The sequence below is a fragment of the Drosophila miranda genome, chromosome XL (assembly GCF_003369915.1).
Source record: "Drosophila miranda strain MSH22 chromosome XL, D.miranda_PacBio2.1, whole genome shotgun sequence".
In the NCBI taxonomy this organism is placed as follows: Eukaryota; Metazoa; Arthropoda; class Insecta; order Diptera; family Drosophilidae; genus Drosophila; species Drosophila miranda.
This window is the reverse complement of record NC_046673.1, coordinates 14,804,400-14,817,751: the sequence shown is the minus strand read 5'-3', so window position 1 is coordinate 14,817,751 and position 13,352 is coordinate 14,804,400.

Genomic DNA, 13,352 nt, shown 5'->3' with positions numbered 1-13,352 from the left:
TTGTCCGGACTCCGGGGTGCAGTCCGGTGCAGAGCCCACAGTCCAGGCTAAAATTGAGGCTGGCTGAATAAACAAGCGGTCAGACGCTGTGCTCTTGCTCCCAAGCAAAACAAAAGCAAATAGAAAAAGTTTTTAGAAATTCGAATCATGTAACGAAATACGGTCCAAAATTCAAAAGTCCCAAAACACAGACATGCACAAGCATGCCCAAACATGCAGTGGGACGAGGACGGGGACGGGGACGGGTACGGGGTGCCTTAGACTTTAATAAGACTTTTGTGTACCCAAGGGGCGGCCCTCACTGTCGCCATCCTTCAGCCCCGATGCTCCACCGCTTCCATGGCCTCAGACAAAATGTTGTGTGTAAGCTTCAATGTTGTAATTTATGTGCCTGAGTGGGGGATGACATGCACGAGCCCAAGGTGTGTTTATCGGTAGGACGGTAGGTGAGTCCCCGGTCTTTGGTATCCCAGTGCATTCACTGACTTACCCACTCATGAATATGGCCTGCAGGAGCCATTGCCCGAACTGCAGTAAAATGCATTGGCCATGTATGAGTGCCAGTGGGGGTGTGGGTGGGCGGGGGGCGCAACATGTGCTTATAATTATGTTTTCTCTGTGTGCTCATTTTTGGGAACCGCTTGCCGTTGCTGTTGTCCTGCTCTGGCCGGCCAGACACGTGCCTACGCCCACCTTCTGTGCATACAAATTACAAGCACAGGCCACACACACACAGTCGGACACCCTTCATGCTGCCGCCTGGGGCATGGCACGGCACGGCACGGCACAATCGGATCCCAACGAACCTGACCTCAAGCTGCAATTGTAGACGCCTAATTTGAGGTCAGAGTAACGTGCAGCAAAACGCACCCGAAGGCAGCTTCCAAAAATGTTGCCGCTTGCATTTCAAATGCAACGAACAAAAGAGTGCTAACAACAAGAAAAGGATACTTTTCCTTCCTTTGGCAGCTATGCACATGATATTGTAATCCGATTTGTATGACTACAGCTTCTAGATTTTGTTTGGAATATCTTAATGCAAATTATTAGATTTTCTCCAACAAAGTTTTCCTTTGGCAACAAAAAAAACAAATTACAATCGTATGAAAAGTCGAATGACATTTTCTGCACATACATTTTTTGGATATTGGCGCTGGTGATGCCGAGTGAAAATCATGAAAGGGCGCAAGGTATGGCCTCAACCTGGCATCCAACATATTTTTTGTCTCCTGCAACTGATCAAAAGATCCTGCTGACCTCTGGGCTGCTTCTGCTGCTGCTGGAGTTCGAAGAGTTTGGGCAAGAAAGTGCCTCTGTTGGGCAATTGGTTTATGCCCCTAATGATCTCTTATTCCTTATCATTTGTGGCCAAAAGGCAGAGGTTGAGGATATGCCCGATGCCAAGATCATCTATGTTTTTCTAAGCAAAAGAAGTACTACGATGTGTACGATTTTACTGGGTTTTAAAGACTTTAAAGGTTGATCCAAGAAACTTGGTAGCTCATTGAAATTGTAGGAGTTCCTGGAACTTCGTAGCCTGTTTTCCGCGTCTTACCGCTTGATTGATATTTTTTCTGGATTTTCGCCCTCTCTGGCTCTTAAAGCAGTGACCAAACGAGGCATTGAATATTTCTAGTACATATCGCACTTTGTAGATACTCTTTTTGTTTTGTGCTTTACCTTGTACTTGATATACCTTGAGGACACCTCGCCTTTAAAGCCATCAGGGCCGCAGCGACCACCGGCGAAGCCGACGACAATTTACACCGCAGCACGCAAAACGCTTGTCACTTGCAGCGGGCCCCCCCCCCCACACACAGCTCGCCACACGGCCCGAATCAGGGCCTGGGGCGAGGATGCAAAAGAGAGGCCAACAAATCCATTCAGCGATTTGTGCCAAATGTCGGCCGCTGGCTTTTGTCTTTTGTATGCGCGCAGTGACCTGCAAAAATGGCAGACGCTCATTGTTTGCCCTGGACCACTCGCCCACTCGCCCACACTCCCGCTCTATCTGCCTGTTCCCCTGCTCCATTACTGTTTGTTCTGTTTGCACCTGCTGTTGTACGGGTGAGAGATGGAGAGAGAGAGAATTTAGCGGGCAGCCAAGTGCGTAGCTCTTGCCCACTCTCCCGCCCCATCTCTTATCCAGCAAATTCTGCATTTAATTTAATTCATCACACCGCAGTCGGAGTCGCCGTCGCCGTCGCATTCACTGCCATTTTGCTTTTCGGAGAAGGGTATAATGCTTTTGCAATGCAAACGTTTAGATCGGGTGTATTGTATATTTAGCTATCGCATAAAGGATCATAAAGGTCTTAGTAAAAATCACTTTGCAACTTAGCAAGGGTATCAAAGACTTCGGTTCGACAGAGCTGGCATTCTTTTTTGTGTGTGTGTTTTTTTTTGCATGTAATTTCTATTTTCCTTCTTTTCTTTGGCATTTCTGTCGCGTTTGCCCAAAATGCTGCTGCAGTCTTTTCTTCCGCTGCTGCTGCCGCTGCTATCTCGTTTCTTTGTTCGCAGATGCCCTTGGAAGGGGAGTGGGAGTGTGGGTGCAGGGTGTAGACTGAGGGCAGAATGCAGGCAAATATTGTCTTTGCAAAGTCTCAGCTTTGACAGTCTTTGTGCCCCGCACCCTCCTGGCAGATTCCCTGCATTTATGCTCACCATTCTTCTTGATTTGTTTGTTGGCTTGTGTATGTGTGTGTAGATCTAATATAGGGGGTGGGGGGAGTGGTATGCAATGTATTTTTGTCACGAATTCAATAAATGATTTTTAAGCACGTTTTTATTACTTTTGCTTATTGCTGGAAAATGTTTCAGGCCTGGATATGGAATCATTTTCCACCTGCTGCTCCGCCCATGGCTTTCTGGCTTTTCTGCACTGATACCCTAACTGATATCTAACATTTTTTTGCATATATTTTGTATTCAATTTAGACACATTCAGACAGGACAAGCCCCAGTTACATTTTATAGCCATATATCAAGTTTATTAAAATTTTTAAAGTGCCTCCTAGTCGTATACTTAATTAAAATTTTACTAAATTCTTGCAGGGTATCTCTATAGTCGGCTACTGGCCATTCGCGCAGCATAATTCTCCTACTTATTTGCTTGAGAAATGATGGCTTTATTTATGGCTTTTCTTGGGCTCTACGACTGCCCCGAAGAGCGTAAGGAGGGTATTGCGTGTGCATGAGTCATCCGCCAAGACAGGAAGAGACCTTGCAACCCTCCCAAAGAAAAGAAAAGGAACAAATGTTCACTTGATACAAGAAAATGCACTTTGCTAATGAATTAAATTGTCTTCTTGCAGTCCGGAGTCGGAGTCGGCTGCGGTCAAAGTTATGTAAGTTTATGCTACTTCTTCTACAGAGCTCGAGGATATTCTGTATCCAATACAGTTCAAATGGAGCTACCAAAAACCCCTGTAATTCGAAGGGCCCTCCAGCTGGAGTAGGGAACAAGCATTGCTACTGGGTACCCTATTCCTAATCGGATTATAAGGTATCCTACAGTCGGAATACCGGCTTTACTATATAGTTTTAATATCGTGATGTTTTTTTTTCCCTGGTGTCGATTTGGAACCGTTTCACTTTCGCAATTTCAATTTGAACAATCGGTGAAATCTTCAGTTCGTATTTTTGTATTTTTTTTTTGGCACTTTCTTTGTGGAGCTTTAAGAGTTTTAGCGTTTGTTGCAACTGCATACGTTTTGGCTCCATCAATAAATCATTGAGCAGACAACGACGCGGCACGGTTGTTAAAAGCACTCCTCTCCTCCGTCCGCTCTCTGGCGCGCTGTCAGTGGCGGGGCAACCGCAAGTCAGCAGGTCCCTGGGACCCCCCTTCGGAGGATGCCATATACCATATTCCCCTTTTTTGTGCGGCTTGTGTGTGAGCCCTTGTACAGTTATATAGATATAGACGGCACGGCATATCAATATTCCGCATAGACGGATTGTATTTTCAATATTTGCGCAGCGGCAGTAAACAGAAGAATGAAGTAGAAGGAAAAGTGGGGTAGACCAGAGCGCAGTGTGTATTAGAGGGAAGAGAGAAGACAAGGCCGAGAGAGAGAGAGGGAACAACACCAGGAGTAAGTCCGCTAAACGATATGTTTTTACTGTTTGCATATTTTTAAATATTACTTAAATATATTTGGAGTGGATTGAATCCCTTTTTCATAGCATATGAAATATTCCAAATGGTATTCCAAAACCATCGGCATTAAACGTCTCGTGTAAGCCCTATGCCGCGGCAGTAAGTGAGCAGCAGGAAGAGTAGGGAGCCACAGGCAGGAGTCTGGGCAGGAGCAGGAGCAGGAGCAGCAGCGACAGCGGCTTTTGTTGGTTTTGTATTGCAATGATTTAGCAGTTTTTCGTCTGTGTTTACGCTGTGGATAAGGTTTGACGGCGTCGATTGTCGTTCGCTCTATCGCCTGCCTCCTTCCACCCCGCTGCCACGCTGCTACCCGGTTGCATAAGAAATCAGCAAATTGTTGTGTTTTAATCGAACACTGCTTGCCCCTCGTTACCCTTGCGCTCCACCTCTCTCCCGCCGGGGCAGACAATAGGCGGCGGTGCGCCAATAATCTAGCTGTCTTTCTCCAGCACACATTTTAAGCCGCAGACTGCATTGAATTCAATGTCTGCATGTGTGTCTGTGCTGCTGTGTGTATAAGTGAGTGAGTGATCAATATCCCACAATGCAGTGGCGCTGCTCCGGTCTGCTCTGCTCTCCCCTTTCTTCGCTGCCAGCTACTTGTGTAAATAACTGTCAGCCAATTGTTGTTTAATCGCCAGCTTAGCTCTGCCCTCTGACTTCTGCCTGGCTCTCCCCACGGGCAATCCTCTGCTGTATGCCCACTGTTCCCATCCGCTGGCATTGGGCTAGGGGATAAGTGCGTTGTACTTTAACAATTTGAGCAAAAAATAAAACATAAATACTCGCAAAAGACCCTGGTTTCAAGGGGCCGCAGCTCTTGATATCCTTGCAGATCTACATACATATTGCCACCCCCTCCACCCATACTTCCCTCCTCTGCACGGGTCATTATATGGACGAGTGGCATTGAGAGAGAAGTGGAGCAGTGGCTCCAGATGATGGACGCAGAAGTGAAAAAGGGGGGGCGCCGGCGACGGCAGATCCGATGGCTAATTAGTTGCACATTTTACATTAATTAATTTTCATGGCATATCTGCTTTTTGGCCGAAAGTTTTGTCATAAGAAATTCCACAAGGCATTAGTAGCAGCCGCCGGCGTTGCTGCTGCACTCTCTATGCCCCCTCCCATACACCCACCCCCAGGCGCCAGCCCCACAGTGTTGTGGGTGGGCGCTTGTGAGCCGTCTTTGATCCTGGTCTCCCGGCTAATTGGATTTAGTTAGAGCTAATAAAAGCGTTTACAAAAGAATTTCATTTTTACTGCAAATTGGCCTAAAATAATTATTTTGCCAAAGCAGCAACAATGGCCACTATAGAGCACAAGTGATCGACTAACAGATACCTATTACGTAAATTTTTAGTGCAAAAAATAGTTCTTGAAATTAGGGCAATCTTTAACATTTAGATCGAAAATCCATATTATGATATGCATCTCTATGGTATGTTATAATAAAAGACATTACGATTATAATATACCATCCTTTGGGTATCATTTTATGGTATACGAACAGCCACTGTTTGGATACTTTGAAGATATGGAATATGGGTGTATCTAAATGTTTATATCACCTTCCTCCTTGCCGAATACACCCTTCGTGGTAGAGGGCTATCGCAACGCAAAATCATCGTCTCAGTCTCAATCCGAGTCCCAGTCCCAAACGCCGGCACCATTCGGCTCTTCTGTAAAGCCTAATGAACCGCCCAAGAGTGTTCGTCGTAATTGCCTTTCGTGGGAGACTGGACAGTCCCTATGACCTCCCAGCCCCAGCCCCAACCCCAACCACTCCATTGTCCTACACACATCGCCCCCTACTACGAACAGACAGCTGTTGTCCGTTCTGGGGGCCTGGCACGTCTTATCGACATATATCGATAAAAGAATTAGCTAAATCGTGACTGCCACTTTGAACATGTCGCTGCCATTAATTATGGGATGATGACATGACGACGCTCTCCACTACGCATCCGTATTCTCATCCACATCCACATCCGCATTCATGTTGTTGATTTTATTAGCTGGCCCACTTTCGATTACGCCCCAATCCAACGCCCGATGCCACTGCTCACCTAATTAAAATCGACTTTTTGTGCAATTAATGCCCCGAAATCAAATTATCAGTTCAGGGCAAAAGTTTCCAGCTCGTGCGGCGCCTCAGCCCCAAAAAGTTCCATATTGGGGGGCGGGCAAATCAACGTGGCTGTAGTTCGTTCTTCATTGGTTAGACAAACAGAACCAGAAGGTGGTTTGGTGTCTTTTTGTCTTAGTTCTCAGAGGAAAAACCAACTTCCATGACAAAAAATATACAAAGAACGAAGTAGTTCCGAGAGAATGGATTGTTCTATTCAAATTGTTTACTTCTGATAATGAAATCAACCGAACTATGTCCTAGATTAGCAATTAAATTTCAAAGACTAGGGATTGATGCCTTCTCCTTTGGTGTGTTTCATGAGTGGCATGGTTTTCAGAGCCCTGGCAGCGAGCAGCTGGAAAAGAATGTACGACTAGTTTCCACCAAAACCAGCGATCAGGAATGTATTCTTTTGGGCGCTGTGGCGCTGGAAAAACAGAAATGCTATCCACATGTATTTTATCTCCTTTTAAATTAATAAAGTGAGTACCAGGTATAAAACAAAAAAATTGTAACATATACATATTCCTTATAATTGCCAAGTTTTGTTCCGATTATTGTGAATTGAAATACGACTTACTGGATGATTTCGTGGCGGTACCAGCGGCTGGCCCAATTTGCCGTCTAATTGTGTGGATAAGACCTTGGTCTGGCGAAGTGGTAAAAATACTATGTGTTGACCGAATTTTTGTTCTTAACAAATTATAATCGCATCATATGTATTCCTCTAATAGCTGGAGCTCGCTTTGCGAAACCAGAAATCACAACCCCAATTTTGGCAGGTTTTTTCTCACGTTTATGTGTGGTCTAATAAATTCCATTTCGATTGCCTTCCACTTGACGAGTCAAAGTCAAACCCAAAGTCGGGGCTCACAAATTGACACAAATAAAATGTTGAGTGGCCCTCAGATGTGCCGCCCCTCGGCCCCGGTCGCTTTCCCCCTCTTCGTTGGCTGCCTCTGGCCGGCAGTTTATCATGTCCGCCAGGAATAATTCAACTTTGCTTATTTCACACTTCAATTTTGTAGGTAAACAAAGTTTTTTTCCTTCGTGGACCCAAAAAAAAAACCTCTAGTAAAGGCCGTGGCATTAAATACCCTTATTCCCGGGGCCGCACCATTGGATACCCTTGGATACCAAATAGATGTATTTTTTTTTTGTAAAGATATTTTCCATGAATGCCACGTGATCTGATACTTGTATAATTTCCGTAAAATACAGATGTAAGCCCATAAAAATATGCAATTTTCTTAAGCAATTAGGATGCTGATAAAACATACACTAGAGTTGCTTTCTTTTTCATCTGACCAAAACCGTGGTACAACCCCAAAAGAGTATTCGGAAAGGAAGAATAAATAAAAATACCCCGAGATGGGGGAGGGAGTGGCTGCACCTTCAGTCGTCAAGTGAAAGCAAACAAATAAAAATGATGAGCGGCAATATTCGAGGCAAAAGGGCGTCGGGCTGAGAGCCGAGCTGGAAGCTGAACAACAACTGAAATCCAGCTATATCCTTGGGGCATATTTTCCCCGAACCTCTGCCCGTACGCCTCCTGCCCCACAGTCGGAGTCCCTTTGGGCTTTTGTTATTGTAAAAAGTTTGACTCTTTCCTGGGATCCCCCGATTGTGGGTTGTGGGCTGCTGCCGCCCCGTTTGTGGGCAAATTAAAGCGCAAATTGTGGCCAAGTTTTGTGAAAAATACGAACGGCAACTAGCCACCAGGGTAATTCTTTCGACCAAGTCCGGCACATAAGTGCCCCACACCATACAGACCGCACCGCCCACTCGCTCCAACACGCACACACTCGCCTCAAGAGAGTGTCCTTGAGGAGCCCTATAAATATTATTATCATCATCGTTGAGTGCATGCTCATTGTGGGCTCTTCTTGTTGAAGCGTTTTGTTGTCTTTCACCCCACAGCCCATGACCCCATGACCCATGGCCCTCCCGTACTCGCCCCCAGCCCGTTGCCGCAGCAAACTTTTCCCCGAGACTTTTGACGAGCGACGAACTTTATTGAGGGAAATTATCATTCGCTTGTGGTCCAGTTTGCTTTGATATTTAGTCCTTTCCTGGGATCCATAACTTTGCTCAACTTGCACAACTTTTGGGCGAGCACTCTTTCAGTACTCTGAGGTCGGGGTCTGGCATCTCTAAGGTTCAACGGCGACTATAGACATGTACTCCTCGATTTATCAGTGTTTCCATTACGCCTCACAAGATTTTTGAGCAATCCTTGTTACTTTAGTGCATACGGATTCACTGATCGTTTGGAGCTGGGCCCTTCTCTAATCTCGAAGGACTTATTGCCTGGTTTACAGCACATTGCACACTTTTACACTTCATACCAGTATTACAGGTAATATCGGTAATTATCGGTAATTATCGGCATCCTTCAATTACGCATACTTTTGCCGTATCCCCTTCTTTATTTCCACCTTTGGAATTTCCTCTACCTTTCACAAAACATTCTTTATATTTCAGTTGATCTCTTCCGGAGTTTCTAAAAATATTCATTAAAGCTCTTCACATTCCCTCTGAAGATGGGATGCTTGCTGGTTAATTTCAAGGCAAATGCAAAGGCAAAACCTTCAGGTTTCAGCGGCGCACTGCTTGATCGACATGAAAACGAACCAACGAACCAAGCCTTCAGGTTTCAGTCGTGCACTGCTCGATCGACTTGAAATGAACCAAGGCTTCAGGTTTTGACGATGGACAGCTTGAACCAAACCTTCAGGTTTCAGTGAAGTGAAAACGAGCCAAGGCTTCAGGTTTTAGGCTATGCGCTGCTTGCATGAAAACTTCAAGGCAAAACGAACCAAACCTTCAGGTTTCAGCAGGGAACTGTTTGATCAAGCTTGTGAAGGAATCAAAGTTTGATTATTATTATTTGCAATTATTTGCATGCATTTTTGTGTTCATTCCTTAAATTCCCACTGATTACTGCCACATATTTTAAATATTATTTCAACATGGAACTAAGTTCCCTTGAGTTTTTTATTCCCAGCTAAGGCTGCGAGCTCTGCCCTGAAAATCCCTCGGGTTCATTCTCCCAACTATATATCACACGCATTCCATTCAAATAATCCAAGGCAAGGGAGCAGCAAAATGTCAAAGACAAAGCCATAGAGAGAGATATATGTATGTATAGAGCGCCAATGAGGGGTAACAACTAACGTGGCAATAAAGTCGGCTACAATAAAACACACATACTTATTAGCACTTTTTATAGGTAGCGAGCAGGCAGTCTGATTTGTAATTCTCAAGGCTCTAAACTTCCGGGGGCAAACGAGCTGAGAGAAAGGTATAGACGGGGCTAAGTAGGCATCCCGCATCCCATATCCCATATCCATATCCGGGGCATGGAGAAGAAGCAGCTGGGCTCATAAAAATACACAGACGACGTTTGGATTTTTAGAGTTGAACATAAAGCGCACAAGAATGGGAAGGTTCGCCTTGGATGAGCTGGAACTGTAAATACCCTTTGGAAAATCCATGTTATAGCGCTTCGAAGGCTATGAAATCGAAACAGATCATGATTGGACACGTGGAACTTTTTTGGGTGTTACTCGCCCGATTACTAACCCTTCAAATGATTCTTCTAATGAATATACCCGAAAACCCTCCATTCATATGGCATACACAGCCTCATTGCAGGCATTGCTTGCCAGCAGAAGGCAGGAACAGCAGCGTCAGGACATCGAGCCGTACCACCAGTTCCCCCGGGAGGAGTTGGCATAGTTTGGGCCAGGGTCCGGGGCGAGGCGAACTTTTTGTCTAAAGCAGCTCGTAAAAATGCCCAAGTGAATAATAATCATCAGAAGTGGGATTTCTCCGACCTCCCCCCCTATGACACCTCCTTCCCGCCATCGCCATCGCCGTCGCCGTCGCCATCACCATATGCGGCGGGGTCACATGTGTGAGTGGAGGTCGTGTCCGGGTCCAGAAGTTGCCTGCTTCCTTTATTTTGTTGGGGTGTGGAGGTGGAGGTGGCACAATCTTGTAACATACGAAAAACTAAACGAAATTAAAGGAAACTTTTATTGTCTGTGAGCAGGCGGACAGGCGGACAGAACACAAGGACAGACCCAGACCCAGAACCAGTGGCCGGACGGACGGACGGACGGTGCAAAAGAAATTCCTTTCGAAGTAGGAAATAATTAAGCGTAATTGAGTTGTTATTTCCTCTTGCAGTTTTGTTGAGACTATACCCGAGGTCGGGTCCGGGTCGGGAGTCGGCGAGTGGGTAAAATTTTGGATGGGTTTTGTCCCGGGTTTATTTCAAGGATTTTCCTGCATTTTGGCGACTCTTCCAACTTCATCTCTCTGTCTGTCCATCTGTCTGCCGTTCTAAGTGATTTATTTAAGATGATGAGCAAAGCAAAAGCAAAGACGACTGCCTCCTATCTGCCTTTCAAAGTGCATTTTTTGAGCTGGTAATGAACTTCGTGCGAAACACTTGGGGAAAAGACACAATATTTATATATTCCAAAGACAAATTTAGAGGTTAATCGAGGGCGAGGCTTGGATATCAGGTTCAGTATGGTTAAGGTTTAAGGGCTTCTTGCTCTTAGAGATTATAAGCCATAATGGGGTTATGGCTTGAGTTTAAGTTTGCTTTAATTGGCTGCTAATTCGTATTGGTTTGGCTTTCTTTGGAGGTCCAGACTTCGGATGAGTTCACATCTGCTGGAATTTCTTTTGAATCTCAAGCGTTGTCTGAGTCATCTGGGCTCTCAATGCTAGAGTTTTGTGGGATCATTCCATTGAATATTTTGTTGTATTTTTCTCAGTGCATTTCTGCCGCAACTAGAGAGGTTCGCGTTTCGTGTGGCACGTTGAAAATCATTGAAGCGGCTGTTTTGTATCGATTTCAGTTAATGCGATGCCACAATTTTCTGTTTTTCTTTCTTTGTTTTCCTTTTATTTTTTGTCCTTTTTTATACCCTACACTTTTTCCAGAGTTTTGCGATATTATGAAAGCCTATAATGGATAAGTATTATGGATCTTAATTATGGATAATTCAGTAAAGTTAATCAATATTTTATATCTATTTAATATAGTTTATAGCTCAACATTTGTGGATATTTGTGAGGAAAACGCAAAGATAGTCCCATCGATCTGTGGAAATTCCACCATAATATGATAATATGAATAAATCTCAAAAGGTTTTACTTGATTGATCTTTAAGGGTAATGAATGCTTCGGCCCTGGAATGGAACCACTCTTTCTTCTCTTTTTTTTGTGTGTTTCCTCTGATTTTCCTTTGCCCTTCCGTTGGCTGCAGCTGTCAAATTGTGTTTTATGCAATAAGTAGCAAGTAGGGAGGGGAATGGGGCATCGATTGGCTGCTTTCGGAGCTGGGGCTGTGCGGCGATCGGACAGGGATGGGTGGTTCCGGGGTAGACCGAGAAAACTTCTTTATTATAGTTGCCCCCCCACCGCCCTTTGCGGTTCTGTCGCTATCTATTTCTCTGTCTCTTTCGGGGTTGCATTTTATTTAACTCAAATTGAAAGGGAGTGCCGAGTGGCCCCAGCGCCCGATTGCCGCTTTGTGCAATTTATTGTTTTTATGCGTTTGTCGTGCACTTTTTAAGTAGTTGTCATGGGGCGAGGTGGGGGGGGCATTATTAGATTTTGCAACAGAGAAAGTTTTTTCTGTTTCCAAATGGTTCGTGCCCCGCAGGTCTGATTGCCACCCGAAGGACACACACCTCCCAGTACAAATCACATTCGAACCCCCCCCACCCAGAAACATACACGGACACAGACACAGTGTTGCAATTTCAATTTGTATAGGTGCTGCGGCAGTGGCACTTTAACGGGAGTTACAACCAATTAAAGTAATTAGCCCTGGTTCGTCGTCTGTCAGCCAGTCCTTTGCAGGTCCACTGGAAACTGGCAACTGCCCCGAGGTGACAAATACCCTTTCACCCTTTCACCCATCACTCTATCGGTCTCTCCACTCCCTGCGGCTCCCTGTCGCCCCACGCCCCATCGGACATGTGAATGCGTTGTCCGTGTGTTTGTCAAATACGTCAACGCTTGTCGGTTGCTTGCTTCACTGCCGTCACACATTGACAAGTTGGCTTTTGGGGCGCAGCATAAGTCACAAACGCACACACCCACATACACAGAGAGACGTCGAGTAAGAGAGAGAGAGAGAGCGGTGAAGGAGGTGCGAGACAGACACAAGCAACGCTTGAGTACTGGCCAAACCAACCGGCAGATACTCTGCGGCAAGACCTCGAGCATACATATATGAGCCTTCATGAATCCACATCCACATCCAATCCATCCAAAAGAATCTTTTTTGATCTTTAAGAATTCAAATTATGGCTGCATTCAGCCAATCAACTGCTGGCTCGTTTGGATAGTACTTAACCAGCAGCAGGAGGGACCAACATCGAAACCTGCAGCCCACACCCACACCCAAACTCCAAGAAGCACCCAACTCTCACACCACAAGATCTGGCGCAGGACCAGCACACAGGCGACCCAACTGTAACACCAAAACCCACCCCAACCCCCAGCCCCCAGCCCCAATCCTCACAACTGGTTGGAGTTCTGGCTTGTTCAGTCCACTTGGTTCGGTTCGGTTTGGTTTGGTTCGCTTCGTTCGCCTGTCAATTCACTCAATGACTATACAAAGCTCTCCCCATCCCCCACCCCCCCACCCCCCACACACTTTGCGTGTGTGTGTGTGTGTGGGGGAGAAAATCTCTTTTAATTGCCAATCGTGTGGAAAAATGAATTTTCCATCGAATTAGTATTCTGTGGCTGAAATTCATTCATGAAGCACTCATTAGGAAATCCTCAACTGATGTTCGGCTTCCCGCTGCCCCCACAGGACTCTCTTGTTGTTTTTTTTTTTGTGTCTGTTTTTGTCCCCCCTTCCCCGCCTCCACACGTTCTCAGTTTCTCGCTTGTTATGAGTTGAGTCAACATATTTTGCAACACTTACGAGCACGAGTATGTGTGTGTCGGCATAGGGAAGAGGCAAGGGAAAGGGGAGGGTGATTGGTACGGTTGATGGGGCGCGGTTGGGGGGTAGG